Raw genomic sequence first — 20,110 nt, forward strand, 5'->3', positions numbered from 1 at the left:
TGTAGAATGAAAACGAATAAACATGCTGCTATCTCCGGCTTTGAAGTATTTGAAGTAAGTTGATGAGCATCAGCCAGCACTTGACCCAAACCGGATTCGGGTCATGCAATTATCTGTTTGATAAACAGTTGTTAGCCACACACAGTGTGCCAGGGTGTATGCCAACTTACATCTAGCTGCAGGTGATTTAGACTCATTTATGTTCCAGATGCTCCTCATTTATGTGTTAATTAGATGCAACTTTTGTGGTGCAGAACATTTAACATGCAGAACAATTAAAGGAGCCTTAAAATCCCATTAGCTTAAATCAGACAGACTAGAACTATTCTAAATATGAACTCCTAATTGCATTGCATGAGTCCATTCTTGTGCATGATAACTTTCACAAAGTCTTTTAAAATGACTATGATTGACAGTTTTTCTCCGGTTTAGTTGCTGACGCAAAGCTGAAGTGGTTTTGCAGGTGGTTTGTCTGGTGTTCGTTTGTGTGTGAGAACTCACTGAAGCAAGTATTCTTGCAGGTGCGCATGAGCTTGACGTGTGCAGATGTATTAAACTGTGGAACCATCCATTTTCACACAAACAAATGGCATCAGGCAAATCTAACATGCACACTCGACTGGAACTGTATTCATAATGTCAAATGATGGACTTCTATTGTGCGCTTAGTTACTGGTCATCTGCCCATTAAAAGAGAACTAGTTAGGAACATTTTGTACCAAATTGGAAGTGGATTGACTTGGGCTAACAATTTCACTAGGTTGTAGTTTTAAGATAACAAATAATTAATAAATGACCACATAATAAGGCTTTAGTGTTGCTTACCAGATTTAAAGGTGCATCAAGTGACTTTTGCCAAACGAAGTTGATATTTGAAAGCACCAAAACAAACTAAATTTGGTGCAACATAACATAGCCCAACATAGCCCAACAGGACTCAAATCTCCACCCCACATGTAAGTACACAACATGGCAACAACGATTGAGATTTACCGCTGATTACAGAACCGGATTTACTGAAAAGATGCACATTAAATATCACATGTGATTTATTGTGCAACCCTAGTGTAAACATGGTTATAAGTATAATTTTTTTATCAGTTTATTTTGAGTTTAATTATTTAATTTAGGTAAATGACCAAGTGTCTATTTGGCCAACCATCTTATTCCTGCTTGACAAGCAAAATGTTACTGATAGTGTAAAAAACATCAACTTTGAAGCACATTCTTTGAAGCACATGCTGAATCGGAATCGGAATAGTTAGGCAGAACCTGGAACAGGAAAGGATTCATTTCTAACGATTCCCAACCCTACTGTAATCTACTAGTCGATCTGCTAATATCGGTCCTGTGCACTCAAACTTGCACTCTTTTCTCCTTGTCATTACAAGACACTTACTGCTGATTGGCTACAAGTGTGTTTTGGGACAAGGTCTGACGCTGTGGTCAAAATCATTTTAAAAAAAATGCTTGGTGCACCTTTAACAAAACAGAAACACGCATTATTAATTTATTCATTGTTTAATGTTTACTTCAACTGAGAATTAAAATGTGTCCATCTTCTACTCACCCTCAAGGCATCCTAGGTGTGTGTGCCTTTCTTTTCAGAATAATCCAATCGAAATTATATTAAAGGGGGGTGAAATGCTCGTTTTCACTCAATATCCTGTTAATCTTGAGTACCAATAGAGTAGTACTGCATCCTTCATATCTCCAAAAAGCCTTTAGTTTTATTATATTTATAAGAGAAAAATAGTCTGAGCCGATTTTTTTCGGAAAAACACGAGCCGCTGCAGGCGTGACGTGTGGGTGGAGCTAAAGAATCACGAGCGCGAGTAGGCTTTTGCGTTGGGAGCGTTTGGAAGTTGTGACATTACCGTGAGGACAAAAAAAAACATCATCCAAAACAAACCATGGCTAACAGTCAGATTCAGCCGTTTATTTATGATCCAGAATCAGATCCTGAGGCTGAAACTGAACGAGAGCAGCAGCAGCAACGACTATAACAGCGTCTCTATTTGGTATGTACTGAAACTGTATATATTTGCTTATGTAACCCCTCTCTCCCGGGTCCTTTCTGACGCTCCTCGCACTTGCTCCGAGTGGGGCTCGAACCCGGGTCTCCTCTAACAAGGAGGCTAAATGGCTACAGCCACTAGCGTCTGTTGCTAGTGCATCTCTTGAGATCAGGGAGGTTTACCTGCACAGCCACTACTCTCTGGCCTCCGTTACACTTAGCGGTTTTGGAAAATGACTAAATTCCACTTTATGTCGTCTTTTTTTTTTTTTCTTTAAAGGTGTACAAGGTTTACTTGATGTGCTTACGCGCCGATAGCTAAGTTAACAACACAGAGATATTTGAAGCAGTTTTACTCACCGCCTGCGGTTCCAACACACAGTCGTGACCCTTTTTCATTGGGACTGCATTATCCTTAAGAAATAAACGATGTGCAAATCCGGCGTCAAACTGGGCCTTGTTTGTAAAACAAGCATCTTCGAAATGCAGGGAACAAACAAACACTTGCACAACTTCGTCAATGCTATTTTTTGGTTGCGTCAATGCCCTCGCAACCAAAAACACACTTCTTTTGTGACATTTCGCTCCCGCTCTGATCAGTGAATGTCTCTAGCTCTGATCAGTGAATGTCTGTGCTCTGCTATACGGGAGCGCGCGCTCTTCCGGCAGACAGAGCCATACTCGAAAAAACTTTCCGAAACTTGTGACAAATCGGAAGGAGTATTTTTGGAACAGAAATACTCCTTCAAATGTACAACTTAATTTTTGAAACTTTGTCCATGTTTAGCATGGGAATCCAACTCTTTAACAGTGTAAAAAAACTCAGTATGCATGAAATAGCATTTCACCCCCCCTTTAAAAATTGCTTGCTCTTCCAAGCCTTTCAATGGGTGTAAGCAGGTGTTTGTTGTTAACTGTTCAGAAGACGTGAAATAAAGTGCGTGCATCTGTAATAAAACATCCCTCACATGGCTCCGGGGATGACAATAAACTCTGTATTTTTCTCACTTCTGCTGACCTGAAGATGTGTAGGTGGATGATTGAAGACGTATCCGTTGCCCACGCACCTCTGGGAAATGTAGGAGCAAAGGAAACAAAGTTTCCTTACTTTAGCAAAGGAAAACCAGTCTCCTCATGGGATATTTCGAAAACCTCCAACATTTTTTTTTACAAATCCTCGTTTTGTGCTTCTAATTCGTGACCCAGCGTTTTGTTTTGTTCTCAACATCCACCTGCTCATTACGTTATATCGAGTTCATTATCGAAGGCGATTTATCTTCAATAATGAACTCAATATAGCGTAGCTTGTCAGTGACCTACGGCTCTGTGTATTAACTGCTAGGGGTGTCACGATTCTCCAAATCCTCAATTCGATTGCATTTTCGATTCTAAGGTCACGGTTCGATTCGATTCTCGATTTTTACATTTATTCTCTTTAAAGCACAGATTGTCATTTTTCAAACTAGACTTTTATGTAATATAATATCTGACCTTTGTTTGCAATGTACCACATTACACTGTCAAATTTAAAACTTTTATTAACAACATAATGTAACTGCAATCACTAGCAATCAGAAGAATTCCAGTTAATCAAGTATCTACAAAAGATCTACTCTATAAACAATGCATTAAATTACATTAAAGACAAAAATAAATTAAACAAGCAAAAGAAATGATTACTCGCATGTATCTGGTCCACTGATGAAGTCATGGGTCAAGTCAAGTGAATTATTACTCATTTTCTAACAGGCGTCGAATACTGACTTTAGGAAAAGGGGAATAACCAATGACATTTGAGATAACAACTAAAACAGCAAGCCCCGCCCCACGACTGACAAAAATAAAATTGTTCGCGCGAGCAGAGGTGAGATGATCGAGCGCGAGGATGTGGGGAATGAGCATGCGCGCGCGAGGGCTTTTATTGCGCGCAGAGTACATGTCACGCGCGCGCGAGAGTTTGAAATGAGCTCGCGGGCTCCCGTTTCTTCGCATCCGATTCAGTTTTCCTCTCTCGGAAGCCATATAGCGCGCGCGCCAGCATCAGTTGAATGCTCGGTTATTTTTGTCATTGATTTGCCGTCATACAACATGGGGGCGTGGCAGCATCGACGATTCCATTTTTTAATTCGAAGTTCGAGACTGTGACTTAATTTCGATCGATTTCGATTTAAAATCGAAATCGTGACACCTCTATTAACTGCCACTCCATTTGAAAGCAGGTGATGGGGATTTATCGCTAATCTCAGAACAGACTTTACTGACTAGATGCACATGATCATATTGTCCAATATATTGTCCAGTCCTACGTCTTCTGAAATGTTGGCAATAAACACCTGCTTGAAAAAGGCTTGAAAGAGCAAGGACAATTTTTTATATAACTTCGATTGGATTATTCTGAAAGAAGAAAGTCACACACACACATAGGGTGAGTAGAAGATGGACAAATTTTCATTCTCTGATGAACTAACCCTTTAAATTGTTATATTGCAGCTCAGTTCTCATTTTTGACCTATCATACATGTTTCATATTGCAAGCCTTCAACTTTGAAGATGTGCATGCACATGTGTGTATTTACAACGTGCTTAAACCTTATTCACTTTCTTCTAAGATAACTGTTAAAACATCCCATGTCCTTTACATAACAAACTGTATAGCGTAATGTCTCAAACTTGCAGCTGCCTGGAAATTTTAGTCTTTTCCAAGTAAACATATTTTTAGTTTCATTTTTTGCAGCAGGGGAGTTATTAAGCCATGTGCTCCAGAGCTCCTACAGTGTTTAGTGTTGCTCTGACAACTTGTTGCCTACCTTAGTTGTGTTCTGTCTGCAAAGAGAACTAGAACTCTGTGTGACTGTGTGACTACATGATCCCCCTCCCCAGACCTACCAACACAGTCAGCAATAAACATTTATGCAACAACCACTCTATTGGGGTTTTCTATCACAATGTAAACAAATGATTTATTAATATTTATTATTAGTAGTATCATTGTTGTAACATTTGATTAGAAGACTGATAAATAGTAATACATTTATGACAGTTTCTTCACGTTAAACTAAACTTTTATTTTGACGGGTTGCCGTGAGGCACTTGCAGCTGTTGATATCTTAAAACTAGTCCAAAATTAATCGCGATTCCAGGAGGTTCCCAGATAAAAAAAAATTGTTTCCCAGCTTTTAAATATACAACTTTTCTTTTTTTGGCATGGTTGTCTTGGTAAAATTAGCATTTTAGGGGCTAAATATCACGTTATTGGTATTGTCGCTTCGAACCGCGGACATGAAAAACAACCGCAGACTTGGCAACACTGGTTCAGGTGGAGTGGCAGTTACTACACAGAGCCGTAGTCTACCGACAACTAACACAAAATCACTTTCAAAATTGACAAAGAATCTCCACCGATTTTAAAATCGATTTTGTGGCGATTGTCAGTGAATTACGGCTCTGTGTAGTAAATGCCAACCGGTGTTGCCAAGTCTGTGGTTGTTTTGCATGTCCACGGGTCGAAGCGACAATACCAATAACGTGATATTTAGCCCCTAAAATTCGAATTTTACCAAGGCAACCATGCCATAAAACTTTGTTAACCATGGAAAGCAATATTTTATCGGGGAACCTCCTGGAAACGGGATTGGGCTAGTTTTGGACTAGTTTAGAGAAACAACAGGGCATGATTTGTTGCGAAAACCTGGCAACCATGATCTGAAATGTATGTGCTGGAGTAGGGCTGCACGTTTTCAAGTTTTTCATTAACCGTTAACCGAGGCCCTTATCGGTTAATACTCGGTTAACCATAGTGTGCGCCAGGGTTTCCGTTGTCCGGTAATTTCCGGACATTGGCCGAAAAAAAAAAAAAAGAAATGTCCGACAAAATTTCATCTTTCCGGTCAAATTGTCCTATTAAAACTGCCTAATAATCTTGCCCACTAACACAATCTGAATTTGAGAATAAGCCTAAAATGTATAAAGCAAATATACACCGACCTTTGGCTATCTTATAAAGGAACAGGCTCTAGTAATAGTTATGTAACTTTCCGTGTTTAGGCGAAGGTAACAAGCAGGCTCCGCGGCCGCCTCGCTAAGGCTATGACTATGTTTGACAGGTACAATATTTGAAAATCGATAATTATTTTTTTTTTTTACTACATTTATATCTGAATTTATGTCAACCTATAGACTTTCAAATATCAAAATGTCATGAATTAATATGTATTTGTGTACAAAATGACAAACATATTTTCCTATTATATTTTGCCTGGAAACGCTTCCAACAAGGCGTCGGTTCTATTTCTAGCATGCACGCGTTGGGCCGCGCGTCGAGCCGCGCGTCTCACGCAGGCAGTCGACAAGCTCTAACCTGTTAACATGGGAGCCGAATTAAAAACAGACACGCCACGCAGCTGAGATGCTTTCGCCCATCGCCACGCATCCAGTGTGTCCTGACCGGCCTAATGATGCCCGGGTGTTGGCTGTTGAGATTACAACAACGAGGTGGTACTTGAAGAATATCTAAGCACTGTATTGCAATACTTGCATTTTGCCCCGTCGCTCTCAATTTTAAAGTGCTCCAACGCTGTACTTTTTTTTTGCCCGCTTCATATTAGAAAATGACTTCTTCTTGTGGACATTACAAATGTCTGGGAGCGCTCTGGCGGTCTCTGGTGGTGCAAAAATGTATTACAACTAAATTCAATGCACGCCATTGACGTCAATTAACCGAGCAAAATGTTTCACTCGGTTACGCAATTTTTAACGGTTAATCGGTTAACCGGTTAACCATGGACACCCCTATGCTGGAGATATACTTCTAATTACAGGAGCGTCTTTACTGATGAGATGTGCATGAAAATCGCATTTGATTTTTTGCACAGCCCTAGAAATTACATCGCCTTTACACGTAATGTTAAATGCTTCCACAGATTTTCAGTATTACTATAGAATTTTACCTGAGCGTTGCAAATCGCACATATTGCTTTGTTATTGTCAACAGTATCTCTGGCCATGATAAGCACTGAGTGAGTGACAGGCTTTCTGACATAACTTTGCGCAAGGTAAATAAGAGGGTTGACATCAAGTGGAGAAGACTAATGAAAAGATTCACATTAATCAGATCTTCTTTTAAATGTTTGCTGAAATACCAGAAAAGATCGATTTGTGGTTTTTGAGAATCGATGTTGAATTGACATAAAAAAAAAAAAAAAATAATAATAATTTTTAATAAAAATGTATTTGCCCAGCCGTAATCGGATGTATGCTACTGAAAAAAAACAAATGCCGGCAGGATTTTCAAATGTTTATACCAACGTGGTACTGCTGGATCGGTTCTGGTGACATCCCTAGTTGCGATAAATCATGGCAACAGATCTTGGAAGGTTTACATATGAAGAGTTTAATTGCAAAACGTGATAAACGCCATTTTTTGACATTTGGATTTTATTATTGGAAATCACTGTTCAGATTTACCTTAATCTATGTGTGAATTGCTGCCATTTATAAGATTTAAAAATGTACATTTTAAGCCTACTACAAAATGTATTTTTTCACAAAACGCGATATCCGCCAGCCCAGTTTCTTTACAAAGTGCGATATAGGCTATAGAACGTTCAGGATGCTGCGCGAGCTCAGGATGTCACGCAAGGAGAGAGTCACCGCCGGTGAAGTGCTCCGAGTTTGCTCAGTGATTTTACGAAAAGTTGACAGGATAAAATACTCCTGAGTCTGTCAACAATAAACAAATTCAGCAGGGAACGAGTCTCCGCTGATGTCAAGAAAGCCAGGGAGGTTGCTGTGTTCACACCAAACATGAATAGAGCGTCTGGCGCGAATGATTTCTAGGAAATCTTTCTTAAAACCCCTATTTTGAAAGTCAAAGGTGTCTCTAGACGTGTGAATGAGGTGAATTAGCGTCTTCCGCGACGCGCTAAACGCCTTCGTGCCGTGAGACCTCCAGACGAGCGTAAACGCGCCTTTGCATTGCGTTTTGCAAAAAAAAATAAAAAATTTATTATGTGTTGTTTTTTTAACCAATTTAAGATGTTTAACAATGTTAAGATAAATATGTTGCATTTTGGCATGGTTTTTGACTTATTTATGAACTATTTGGACATAAAGTTAAATAAAAAATATCCTGGATTTGAAGAATATTGTGTCCCTGGCCTTCACTGAGCTCAAGTTATAGTTTAATGTACCAAAAATTGTGAATGAACTTGAGTGTTGATGTCTTAAATAATAATGTCAAATAACCAACATTTCTCAAAATGGATATATCTCGTTTTGCAACGAAACTCTTCATATATCACAGCCACTGCACTAGCCATTATTTTTAATCATAGGACATTGTGTGTCTTTAGCAAATCAGCGCAGAGAGACACTTCTGGGACGCTTCTGAAATGTGCCGCTGGACGCAACTGGTATAAAATAAAAAACAAGCATTTACTAGAGTGGCGTCGAACTGCTCCGGTGGCTGTGTTGGAGTTGTAATGCGCTGAGAGTGGCCATGTACTGTATTATGTGTTTCTTGGAGGTTAGTATGTTCAAGAATGATCATGAGAGTTTTACGTACAGCAGGTGAACTGTAAAAGTGAAAAAAAAAACTTTTGCTTTTGCAGTTTTGTGAAATAATTATTTTTCAAATTGCCTGAAAAGCCACCACATGTGAGTGTTTTTTTGTGATATCACAGTTTTATGATAAAGTTTTTTTGTGGTATATGATAATTTTTGCTAAATTGACGTGTTTCCATTAGGCACATTTGAAATTTGCAGTTTTTAATTTGCACAATTTGATGGGTAATGTAAACGCAACTAATAGTCAATCAAATCCAAAAAGACGTGCGTAGTAAAGGATACAAGTTGACAAAAAAAGTCTGAATCCAAGATTTGGAAGTGATTTGAAGTGATTTACGGGTGATTTTAAAAATAGATCTCATTTTTGAACACCAAATAAGGTAAAGGAGTTTTTGCACAGCACAAGGTATTAACAAGTTACCACAGATAATTTTTCCTTAATAAAAGTTGCAGACCTGTTGCCAGTTCACTAGTGGTCTTGTGGATCAGTGAGCGGGTGTCTAATCTGAGACTATTCAGTCAGGAAGTGAATTTGTCTGACCGATTCAGTTGATGATATCATCTTTGGCCATGATGCTGCAGATTAATGCACTGTTGCTTTCCTTAAGAGCACCTAAGGAAACACAGCTGGTTTCCATTTTCCATCTGCTTTTAATTATGTTCAGCACATTAGTTGTGGACTGAGGTGCCGTAAGTGAAGTATTTAGCCAACACTCCACATATCAGATAACAAACCTTAATCTGGATTTGCAGAGCTTCAGACTGACTCTTCACCTTCATGAATCCTTTGTTCCATACATTTGATTCAGTAACCAAGATGACAGTTCTCATGAAAGCCCCTGACTCACATCAAATGCATCACCGTGCAGATGTCTCGAGAGGGCCCGTCTGGTTCAGCCTTGTTAGGGTGATGAGATGGAGCGTTAATTAATAGTTCATGTTAAGATGAATCATTATGAATTGGTGTATTTACCATTAGTGGCCAGGATATCAATCCACTAGGACCCTCTTGTGTCCTATAATCATTAATATTTGATTTTCAGTGCTAATGGAAGAAAGAAATATGCCCAGGAAATACAGTCTGAATCAAGGGCAGGTGTGAAAGAGGATGGATAGAGGTTTTTTGAAAAATCAGCGAGCTTGTATCTCAACAAATCACAAACATGAAAACAATGAAACATGCTGTTCTAGTTTCTAAATCATCAATAGTGTTCATGAGCTGTCCACATGCTTTCATACATTACACAAAAAATGAAATGAGCAGTCTTGAATAAAAAAAAATATATAGTCAGATAGTCTTGCTACAAAAGTCAAGTAGAAACTAGTAACCTAAAATGTGAAATGCATTAAGTATAAAATGCAATTTGCCAACTAAAGTCACCTTTAATTCGTGATGTATAATCACACATTATTTGAAAAACCTGTGATCTCCACAGGAAGTTACACAACAGTGAACGTAACCAGTGGTTTTGTTTCTTACATCCATTAACTTGAAACACCAGCGAAAGCAATCACTCTGTATGAACCGATCTACCTCCCAATGTCGTATTGCTCTTTTACAGTGGCTTATTGTTCTCATCCCATGAAGTGGTTCTAATAGAAATGCTTTTAATTAATCCAGTGGAGGGCCATGGGTGGCTGCCCGAGCCTGCTGTGACGCAAGCCTGGGATTTAATCATGAGGAGACAGGGTGGGAACAGAGGGAAACTCATTCGCCCCTTGTCAGGATGTTTAAACAGGCAACACTTCTGGTGTTCAGTCTGGAAATTTTTCACAAATAATGCTAAAAGTAAAAAAAAAAATTTTTTTTTTTTTTTTTTTTTTTTTTTTTTTTATAAAATGAAAAATGAGGCCCGTGCTTGAAATTTAAGTGTGTACAATTTTGTATGCTAATTTATCACAGTTTAAAATCGATTCAAACTCCATACCTTTCAGTGACAAGTGACTTTGGTCTTGCAAAGGGAGTCTTACAAGAGTACTTGTGATCTTATAGTAACTACAAATGAGCATGGATTTTTAGATTTAGATTTTTGGGTGAACTATCCTTTTAACATTTTACTAACTATTAATAAGCAACAAATTTATTGAGGTTAATTGTTTGTTAATAGCAAAAATTGGACTTTAAAATTGAATTGTAGGGTAACTAAGCATCAAAAGATTTTTGACTAGCTGGCAATAAACTGTTCCGCAATCAGTTTAATCTGCTTTGTGATTGTACATTTATATCTACTAAAATACATTTGAGGGGAAAAGGATGATTGAATGTCAATGTCAATTTCAGTTAAAATTGAAAAGTTTGTATCACATGATTTGTGTGAGGCGGTGCACCAGGGAGATTTAGTATTTGTAATGTGGTCAAATGAACAAGCTCCCAGACTCCCTTCAACTCCTTCATGGTGGATCTTCATTTGGGTCACTAACTCAACACAGAAGTTATCGTGAAGGAAATGTTACAAAACAATATCCACTAGGAAATTGGATTGCATGTTAGGATTACATTTACATTAAAAGGAAAGTTCACCAAAAAATGAAAATTCTGTCATAATTTACTCACCCTACTATGTTCCAAACCCATAAGACCTTCATTTTTCTTCAGAACACAAATTAAGATATATTTGATGAAATCGGAGAGCTTTCCGACCCTGTATAAACAGCAATGCACCTGACACTTTCAAGGCCCAGAAAGATAGCAATGACAGAAATGTAAAAATAGTCATTAAAATAATAATGTTGCATTATTTTAAAGTGAAACAGAACATTCAGTGTAAAAATTGGCAGTGCCAAAATGATGTTAATGTTGTTTGTAATTGTTTCAAAATTGCTTTATTTTTGCAAACACTGGTTTGCCTCCCCTATCTTTGTGTTTCCTTTCATTTTTTTTTTTTTTTTTTTTGACTGTCCAGCTGCATTTCTCAGACAGGAAACCCTCTGACATCAGCGTGAGCTTTGCATGTTGTTTGAAAACTCACAGCTGCAGACAGGGAATGTCCCATGAAAAAAAAAAAATAGCATCCAAAATATCCACTTTTTTACTAGATAATGTGTTCTGGCTTTATTTGCTATTGCTTAAACTGCTGTTAATCAGACTGTGATAATGCAGGTGTATATTAGTGTTAATTTGTTGACACCGTGTCATGCTGTCCTCTCACTGACTAGTGTTCATTGCACACTGAAGTGTGTGTGATTTCCTCATTGATACTTGCGAGACAGGATGAGGGATTTCCTGTGTTGTGATCCCCTTCCCTGCTCTGCCAAATTTGGGCAGTCCTGACCTTTTAGAGTTCTGTGAGAATTCGGAATCCTGCCTTCAGACAGGCCTCCAGACCAGACCGCTGGTGGCCTCCTAGGGGTTTACAGGAAGGCCAGATTGTCCAGCTTCTTGTGAAAGACGATCCCAGAGGACTGTGGAGTTTTTAATGTGAAGTTATGCTGAGTAAAAAAAAAAACACTGAGAAATATATATAATACAAATATTTATAAAAAAAATAAAGAATCTTCATTCCGAGCCCACATTGTTCACATCATAGAAATCATAGAACCCTAGAAATTTTCCTTTTAGTTTTTTCGTCAGTAAAAATGTTTGGTGATGAAGCGTTGCATTAATTGTAATCGAGACATGGTTAAAAAGACACATTATGATGACAATGAAACGGTTTTAATTAAAGGGGTATGTTGGATATTGATCTGCTTGAGCTTGAATCGCTGAATACCAGTGAACCACTTTGCTAGCGGTTTAATTATATCACCTCAGCACATCCTAGTCTGTATATGAGATTAATCTCCTAATGTTGTTTTCATTGAAAACAATTATTTGCCATTTCAGTCAAAATGAAATATAGCTAAATAAATATGCCATGACAAAATGCTGAGTACGTTTAAATACAATTTTTATTAAAACTATTACTAAAACATAAAAATGGTATATAAATGAATACTTATTTAAAAAGTAGAGTGTTTTTTTTTTTTTTTTAAGTGGCCCAGCTTGCTTATACAGCAGATGTTTGCAACATGTTACCTGCAGTTCTTAACTTGTTGATTGCTTAAATAACGTATCTTTTCATGAGGAAACCGCTCATCTCATACACATGTTGTTCTGCTCAAAGGCACCTGGAGGTTGTTGGCCTCTTCCTGTTTTCCTGTGAGTGCGCCTACTCGGTCTTCAGCTGTGTTTAAAGACTATTAGCAGCGAGACCCATGAGGTACATCTGAATGAGTCAATTTCCTTACAACAGGAAAATGCTAGAAGTGTTATCTGAAAGAAAAAAAAACTGTTCCGGGTTAATACCACTCCAGATCTTCTGACGTTCTTTGTGCTGCTTTGCTTTCTTAGAGGTTGCTAGTAAATAATCTGATGATATTTTTTTAAAACTGAAATATCAGGATTCTGCTAAAATCACTAGATGTTCTGTGTTCAATACAAATTAAGATCCACCCTCATCTATGGCTTCATTTCCATTAACCTTCAAATTATGGCAATTGAAATTGTGAATTGAAAAAAATAAATAAATACACCCAATAGAAACACACCAATTTCATGAAAACTCCCATAACTTTTTGTGCTCACGAGGTGCTGTTTCAGGCAATTAAAAAAATGTATACATTACATTGCTAAACTGCAATGAAACTCTTTTTTTTTTTTTTTTTTCATGTACAGTTCACCTGACATACGTAAAAGTCACATGAAAGGGCTGCGCAACTTTTCCGATTTTATCAATTAATTAGACTTATATATAAGACGAGTTTGTACAATATGTAGTTGTAGGTTTTGCATCTTTTATGCAAAGATATTTAACAAGGGATTTGTTTAACATTTACATCATGTTGACAACTTCATGTGAGCAGCACTTGGAATAGAATTGTATTTAATTAGAGGGTTAATAAAAAGGAACATGACTAACTCTGACTAGTTCAAAAATCATAAAAATTGAGAACAGGTAAAACTTTCCGAAAAAATTTAGTTTTAAATTTTTTGCAAAATCGCCCAGCCCTAGTAACATGATCATTCTTTAATGTACTGGAACCTCCAAAAAAAAAAAAAAAAAAAAAAAACTAATACATTGGCGTTTTCAAGGATAAGGTGCTTTCCTTACCATTAATTGTGGGTTAACCCCTTATTTAGCTTTGACGCGGCCACCAGATCTGATTGAGGCCACTCTAGGCAATCCTTCTTTATACAAGCCGCACCGAGACATGTTTTTGTCCCAGAAATGTCTAAAGATACATGCCTATGTCTCCTTCAATAAAAAATAATGGCTAGTGCAGTGACTGTGATATAGGTTAACCTACCAATTTTGTCACCGTGACAGAAAAAAAAAAAATAATATCTGTCATATTATATCGGTTAATGGCATTAATTGGCAAATCCCATCAATTTGCAAAATATATTTTTTTTTTTTAATCCGTTTATAAATCACACAAGTTTTGAGCAAATCGGTAATGGAAATGTGGCTTATGACATGCTGTCAGTTGCCACAAAAAAGAGACTTGTTGGTGAGTTTAAACGCATAAACCACCTCCTTATTCTTTACTTATATAAACCTAGTAGGAGTATGAGAAAAGAGTTTTATGTGAAGTGACGCAACTGAACTAGAAGTAACATGAAGTTGACAACATGATGAATGCAGTCCATCCGGATTTCATTCATACTACTCACATTCATATCATAAAGAACATACATAACACATTCGAACTCTATAGAAGATATCATCACAAACCAGTGGTAATTTTGTTGTTGAATAGTTTTTGTCATCATTTTCATCAACAATCAAATGTCTTTCCTCGTAGACTTCTATTGAATTGAGCCAGAAGAACTCAATAGTTCATAATGAAAATAAATGGCACATCATGTTATGTCTGGTAAGTGAACAGCCCTGCAGGTTGCTTTTATAGGTTAAAGACCAGTTCAGTCAAGCTGAGGAGTGTTATTTTGAAGCCAGCTTGATGCAATGCAAACCTATATCCCTGAGACTAATGCTGGCGGGGTAGTGTGTGATATACATCACTGTATAATGGCTCTAAGTGAAGGGGCCTCCTGCTTTCATGGCACCACAGTCATGACGACTCGCACGTAGCTGGACAAATTCCTGCCATGGTGATCCATGCGTCTGAGATTATTGAAGACCAACTGCACTATCCCTGTGGGAAGCACATAGCTGTGTACGTAGACATAGAGGTGCAGATTTGTCCCAGGGGGCCCATCAGCTGCTGCGGAACAAGTACACAATATTCCCTTCAAATCTCATTTGTTTATCACCATGGATGGAGCTTATGAAGTTATGCCACCATGGAGCTCCATGGATATAAGATGACATCCACGGTGCAGTACATTAGCGGTCAGCTGATATCTTTAGTTATAAAGTTATAGTTTTTAAATAAAAAATTGTATTTTCCGTTCCAAACCAAATTTAATGGTGGAATGCTTGTGAAATGACTTTTAGATCGGCTCAAGAAGATGAAGTTCATGGCAGATGCTGAAAACACAAGCGTCTCGAGTGTTTAGTTGATGAAACTGTGCTGCTCATTCACACAAAGACAGAACATTATTTCAGTAACTGTCATTAGGCCATATCACGATTTGATCAAGTGTGGCAGCCCTACTTTTGAATTATCCACCTAAACATAGCCAAATTCCATGGCATTCTATGTTATCCTGTAAAGATGTGATTTTTAATTGTCCTTTCTGCATTGTGAAAGCCAAAGGGCCCTATAGTCACCTTCCCGTTTCAGTAGCTGGCACCAATACCACCGAAATTCTGCAATTCTTGATACAAATTTCAGTAGCTATGCAAAAACGAATGTTCAAATAAACAAATGGACTCTTCAATTAGTAAAAAAAAGACTCTTCAATAAGTTAGCTAGTGGATTTCTGTTCTGATCTCATGTTTCTTGTACTTTCCACCACAACAACTTTATGATCCCGTTTTTTCCAGATCAACAGCCCAATAAATCCATAATTATTACATATTTTCCATCGCTCTGGATAGTGGTTGGTCTCTCAAACAAAGTTCACGAAGCTAAACGGAGTTGGAAACAAACCCCCACCCAGTGTTATCTCATATCCAGTGGCCCGGTCCGGTCAGGGCTAAATGCATCAGAAAACAGCTGCCGGACCTATTTATAACACGCAGGTGACACGCAGCACATGGGCCAGTCACATCATCACTCAGAGCTGTTTGTGAGATACTATTAGCCTGGATTTCATGTCTACAGAGTCAGACCTTTGACACATTTCTAGTGTCACTTAAGTGGTGCTTTTACAGGGACACTGCTCTTCTGTTGTTCTAGAAAGGCACAGTGGAAGTTGTTTTTATGGCTTGCATGTTATTTCCCAAGTAGGGTTGGACTGATAGACGATGACATCGTCCTTCGCCGATGGCTGATAGACATTACGATGTTGCGCCGGCTAAATAAAATTTGAATTTAAATGAAATTTGTCTCATCGTCTATCGCAATGTTTTACTGTAGACATTGTCTGATGCCAAATTTGTAGACATTTGCTCATCCCTATTCCCAAGTCTTCCAGGAAAACCATATGAAGGCTTGCGTGAGGAACTGGAGTCGTAGTCGCAGTCGTAGCCTAGTGGTTAGAGAGTTTGACTCCTAACCCTAGGGTTGTGGGTTCGAATCTCGAGCCTGCAATACCATGACTGAGGGGCCCTTGAGCAGGGCACCGAACCCCAAACTGCTCCCCGGGCGCCGCAGCATAAATGATGCCCACTGCTCCGGGTGTGTGCGGGTGTGTGCACTTTGGATGGGTTAAATACAGAGCACAAATTCATGGGTCACCATACTTAGCTGTATGTCACGTCAAGAGCAAATTATGACTGGAGGATGAATGTTTGTAATAACAGTATTTTCATATTTAGGTGAACTATCCATGTTTCGTCCAATGTGGAGGAACAAATTGTTTGCTAAAAAAACTGGCTTGTTCTTGTTAATGGCGACTCACTAAAGTGCACTCTAAATTGCATTCATGTCATGTCGGAAAGATTGTATTTATGAGTTGAACACACATGAACACCATCTCGTCATAATTATGAGTGGGAATATCTGAACTTTCTTTTAGTTCATAGTTTTAGTGTTAGTGTTGTGCCACTGAGAATATTGGTGACGCACTTGTTGCAGCATCTATGTTAACAGTAAATGTATTAAATTAATTAAATGATTGTTATTTTTTCTTCTAAAGCAAAACTAATTTGCATGTACAGAATACAATGTATTATATCTAAAATGTAGAGACTTCACAATTACGGTAGAATATCTAAAATTTAGCTTACAGAACCTTTTACAAATTTTATAAAAACGTAAAGTTAATCAAAAATTTGGTGCATTACAATTATTTAGCTATGACCTCTACAATGTTTCTCAGTTATGCTATTGCATATATTTGCCTAGTGTCCATACATTGCTAAAAACACATAGGATCTTGTCTGGAGGCCGTGAACCAGCCTAATTAAGCAGGACTTGTGTAAAACAAACTGGTGGATTTTAAAAAAAGAATTATTTTCGTGCTCACTCAAGTAGACTCATGTTTCTCAAGTTGTCAAGTACACATATATCCTCCAGGAAGTTCACATGTCTACAACCTGACATTCAGAAGAAGCCATACTTTGGCACAGTCCAGACACTTGGTGACTGAATATAGCAACTCGGCCTGCTCCAAGATGCTTCTGAGGGGCCAATTTGTGGGACACCGGGAATCACGGCGCCTGTTTAGTCAAGTCAAGTCTGCTTTATTGTCAATTCTTCCACATGTACACCACATACATACAGAGAATTGAAATTGCGTTACTTTCAGACCCTTGGTGCATACAGCTAACACTAACTGTAGAGCATAAAAATAATTTTTTTCTTGTGTACAAATGAATATCTAAGTAGTTGTTGTGTGTTGTTTATTTCTTACGGGGCACCAACGTGACTGAGGGCCATGTGTAAAGACCCCTAGCGTGTCTCCAATCTATTTCCAACCCTTATCATCTCTTCATCTTTGACAAATTCCTCTTTTGCTTTCAAACATTAGTGTAATTTCTTTTCCCCTTACTTTCTCGTCTCTGTTTTGCTGTGGATTATTTGTAAGTACCGCCACACGAAGGTCCCAGATGCCCACAGCACCACTTACACTTGTCAGCACAAATATTTAACCAGTATTTGCAGTCTTACGGGACAAGAGCTGGGAATTGGCTTTTGTAGACAAGCGCAACACTGTCATGGTTACCCTCAGCGCTGAAGTTCATGCTAATACTGTGGGTTTAGCAGTAAATCTCACGCTGTACCTCAAAAGCAGTTGTTTACAGATAGTCATGAGTCTCTGTGTGTATCGCTGAATGTTTGAGACCCTTGTGTGCTGTTGACATGGCACACAATCACCCAATTAACCTTAGTCTGCATGAAGTAAATGAGTACAGCACCTCAGGGCCGGACCCCCGGCGGACCTGTCAGAAGTATTTTTCTCACTGTTTGTTTTACATGCTGCTCTTTGTTCAACAGCTCGTTGATCCACACCGATGTACCTCAAGGGTACGTGTTACTACCCTGAGGGATTAATATGCACACTTTAGGGGTAAAGGAAATGTATTGGTGTATCCGTGACAAGCTGTTGTGCCTCTAAAGGTAAAACTTTGGCATTTTTTTCTGACATTGCAGAAAACCATATAGTGAAATTTCAGTGTATATCGACCCTCACAGCCTTGATTTTGTTCCTCAGTGAAGTTGTTAAAAGTAGGCTTATATTAACTCGTTTAAATAGGTCATTGTTGTTTGGTTGTTATTGTTTTATTCTCTCTGTTGCATCACAAAGTAAATGAAATGATTTGTTTGTGTATGAGCAATGAGGAATTTCGGAAGCGTGGATTACATTTAGGAAAATTTTGTTTATTTTGAAGAGAAGAAACGGAAATTAGGTTAAGCTTCAGTATTAAAGTTTTAATTAATTACCAGTTATAAATGGCGGATTAGGATTGCAGTTAAAGGCCTAATACAACTTCCCAAATGAAGTCTTTATGCGGCCCGATTTTGAAGCATTTACTCAGAACTAGGATGACCATCTTTTACAAGAATTCATTATTAGCATTACATGTACAGTACTTTTCATAATAAGATTTTGACATTATAGATTTGAATAAACAGTAAGTACTTGTTAAAAAATGCTTAACACTGCCAAAATCAACACTAAAGCATTGGAGGAAAGTGTTCGGAAAGTAGGAATGTTGCAGTCACATTTTCATATTATCATGTTTTATTACAATATTGAATTACACACAAAAAAAAGTTAAGTATTTTCCTCCTATTGACAAGTTTAATGAAAAATAAAAAAAAATAAAGCTTTGAGCATTTAAATTAAAATATACAATGTAAACCAATGTTTCAGATATATTAATATGCAAAAGAACACTACTATAAAGAGCAATATAAATAATCAGATTATCTTCAGCCATTAGATATCCTTTTCGAGACGAGCGTGTGTTAGTCCAGATTAATATGTTGAACTGTAAGTGTAAACAAATATTTGAAAATAAACATTAGGGATTTGGTGTTGAATGACTGTTTGGAAACATGTAAATACTGTTTGACTGCTTTTTCCCTCCATGTAAGGTTGTGCAGTGCTGTTTTTCCACTTTGGAAAACATGGAAAAATCTGACCAGGTGATATTGTGAACATCTGACTGAGTGGTGTATTGAGTTTTTACAAAATATGCATATATTTTTATAGACTATATATGAACTACCGTGTTTTGAAATTGCGAGTGCGTGTGCATAATCCAAGTTGTCCTAAATAAGAGACATGCTGTATATTAAGGGCTTCAAAATACTGTAGCTCTCAAGATATAGTTAATGCATATAGTTTAATGTGGCTTGCTTACTTCTGAGCATTGTTTTCCTCAGTGCATAAAACTTAAATTTCATCTGTAAATGTTAGAAAGTCATGCAGATTTTTCCCGTCAAGCAAATCTCCATTTACAGTTTCTTCACAGACTTTAGTGAATGAGCGCTTCTGCACACATGCACAACAAACCAACATAACGCAATTAAAATATACATTTTGCTAAAATATTTGTTGTGGGGCATAGTGTGTTCAACCAGCAATTTAAGTATTTTTTTTATGATAGCAGTTACTGTAAACTAGGGACCATTGTAAAGGGGTAAATCAAATACAGGCTAGTATAATTACTACCAGTTAACATCTGCTCTGTGATTTTGTTATTACAATGTTATGTTAGAACATTTTTTTTTGTTAGTTTTTTTTTTGGCCACAATATTATGACAAGCAGCGCAAATCCTTGGATATATATTGTGTGCACCCCTATAAAATGTTAAATAAAATTAGGCTTTTTATCCAAATAGAAAATCATAGAAAATATTGAGATGTACCATATATTGCCATTCAGAATAAAAATATGAGATTATTATTATTTTTTTTTTTTTTGTCGCCCGGCCCAATGTGAACAGATCAAAACTATCTCCGACTAACAGCCCTTCTGAAGTTTTTTGGAGCCCAATATATTTGACCTCAGAACCTACAACTTTATGCTT

At 37.6% G+C, this 20,110-nt stretch overlaps 1 protein-coding gene across 2 annotated transcripts in view; it reads left to right on the forward strand.

Moving 5' to 3' along the window:
- The window catches only part of LOC127979127 (protein tyrosine phosphatase type IVA 3-like), a 34,057-nt gene that overhangs the window by 1,904 nt on the left and 12,043 nt on the right, over nt 1-20,110 (forward strand). The gene's annotated exons all lie outside the window — the stretch shown is intronic.

The sequence above is a fragment of the Carassius gibelio genome, chromosome B19, assembly GCF_023724105.1.
Source record: "Carassius gibelio isolate Cgi1373 ecotype wild population from Czech Republic chromosome B19, carGib1.2-hapl.c, whole genome shotgun sequence".
Taxonomy (NCBI): Eukaryota; Metazoa; Chordata; class Actinopteri; order Cypriniformes; family Cyprinidae; genus Carassius; species Carassius gibelio.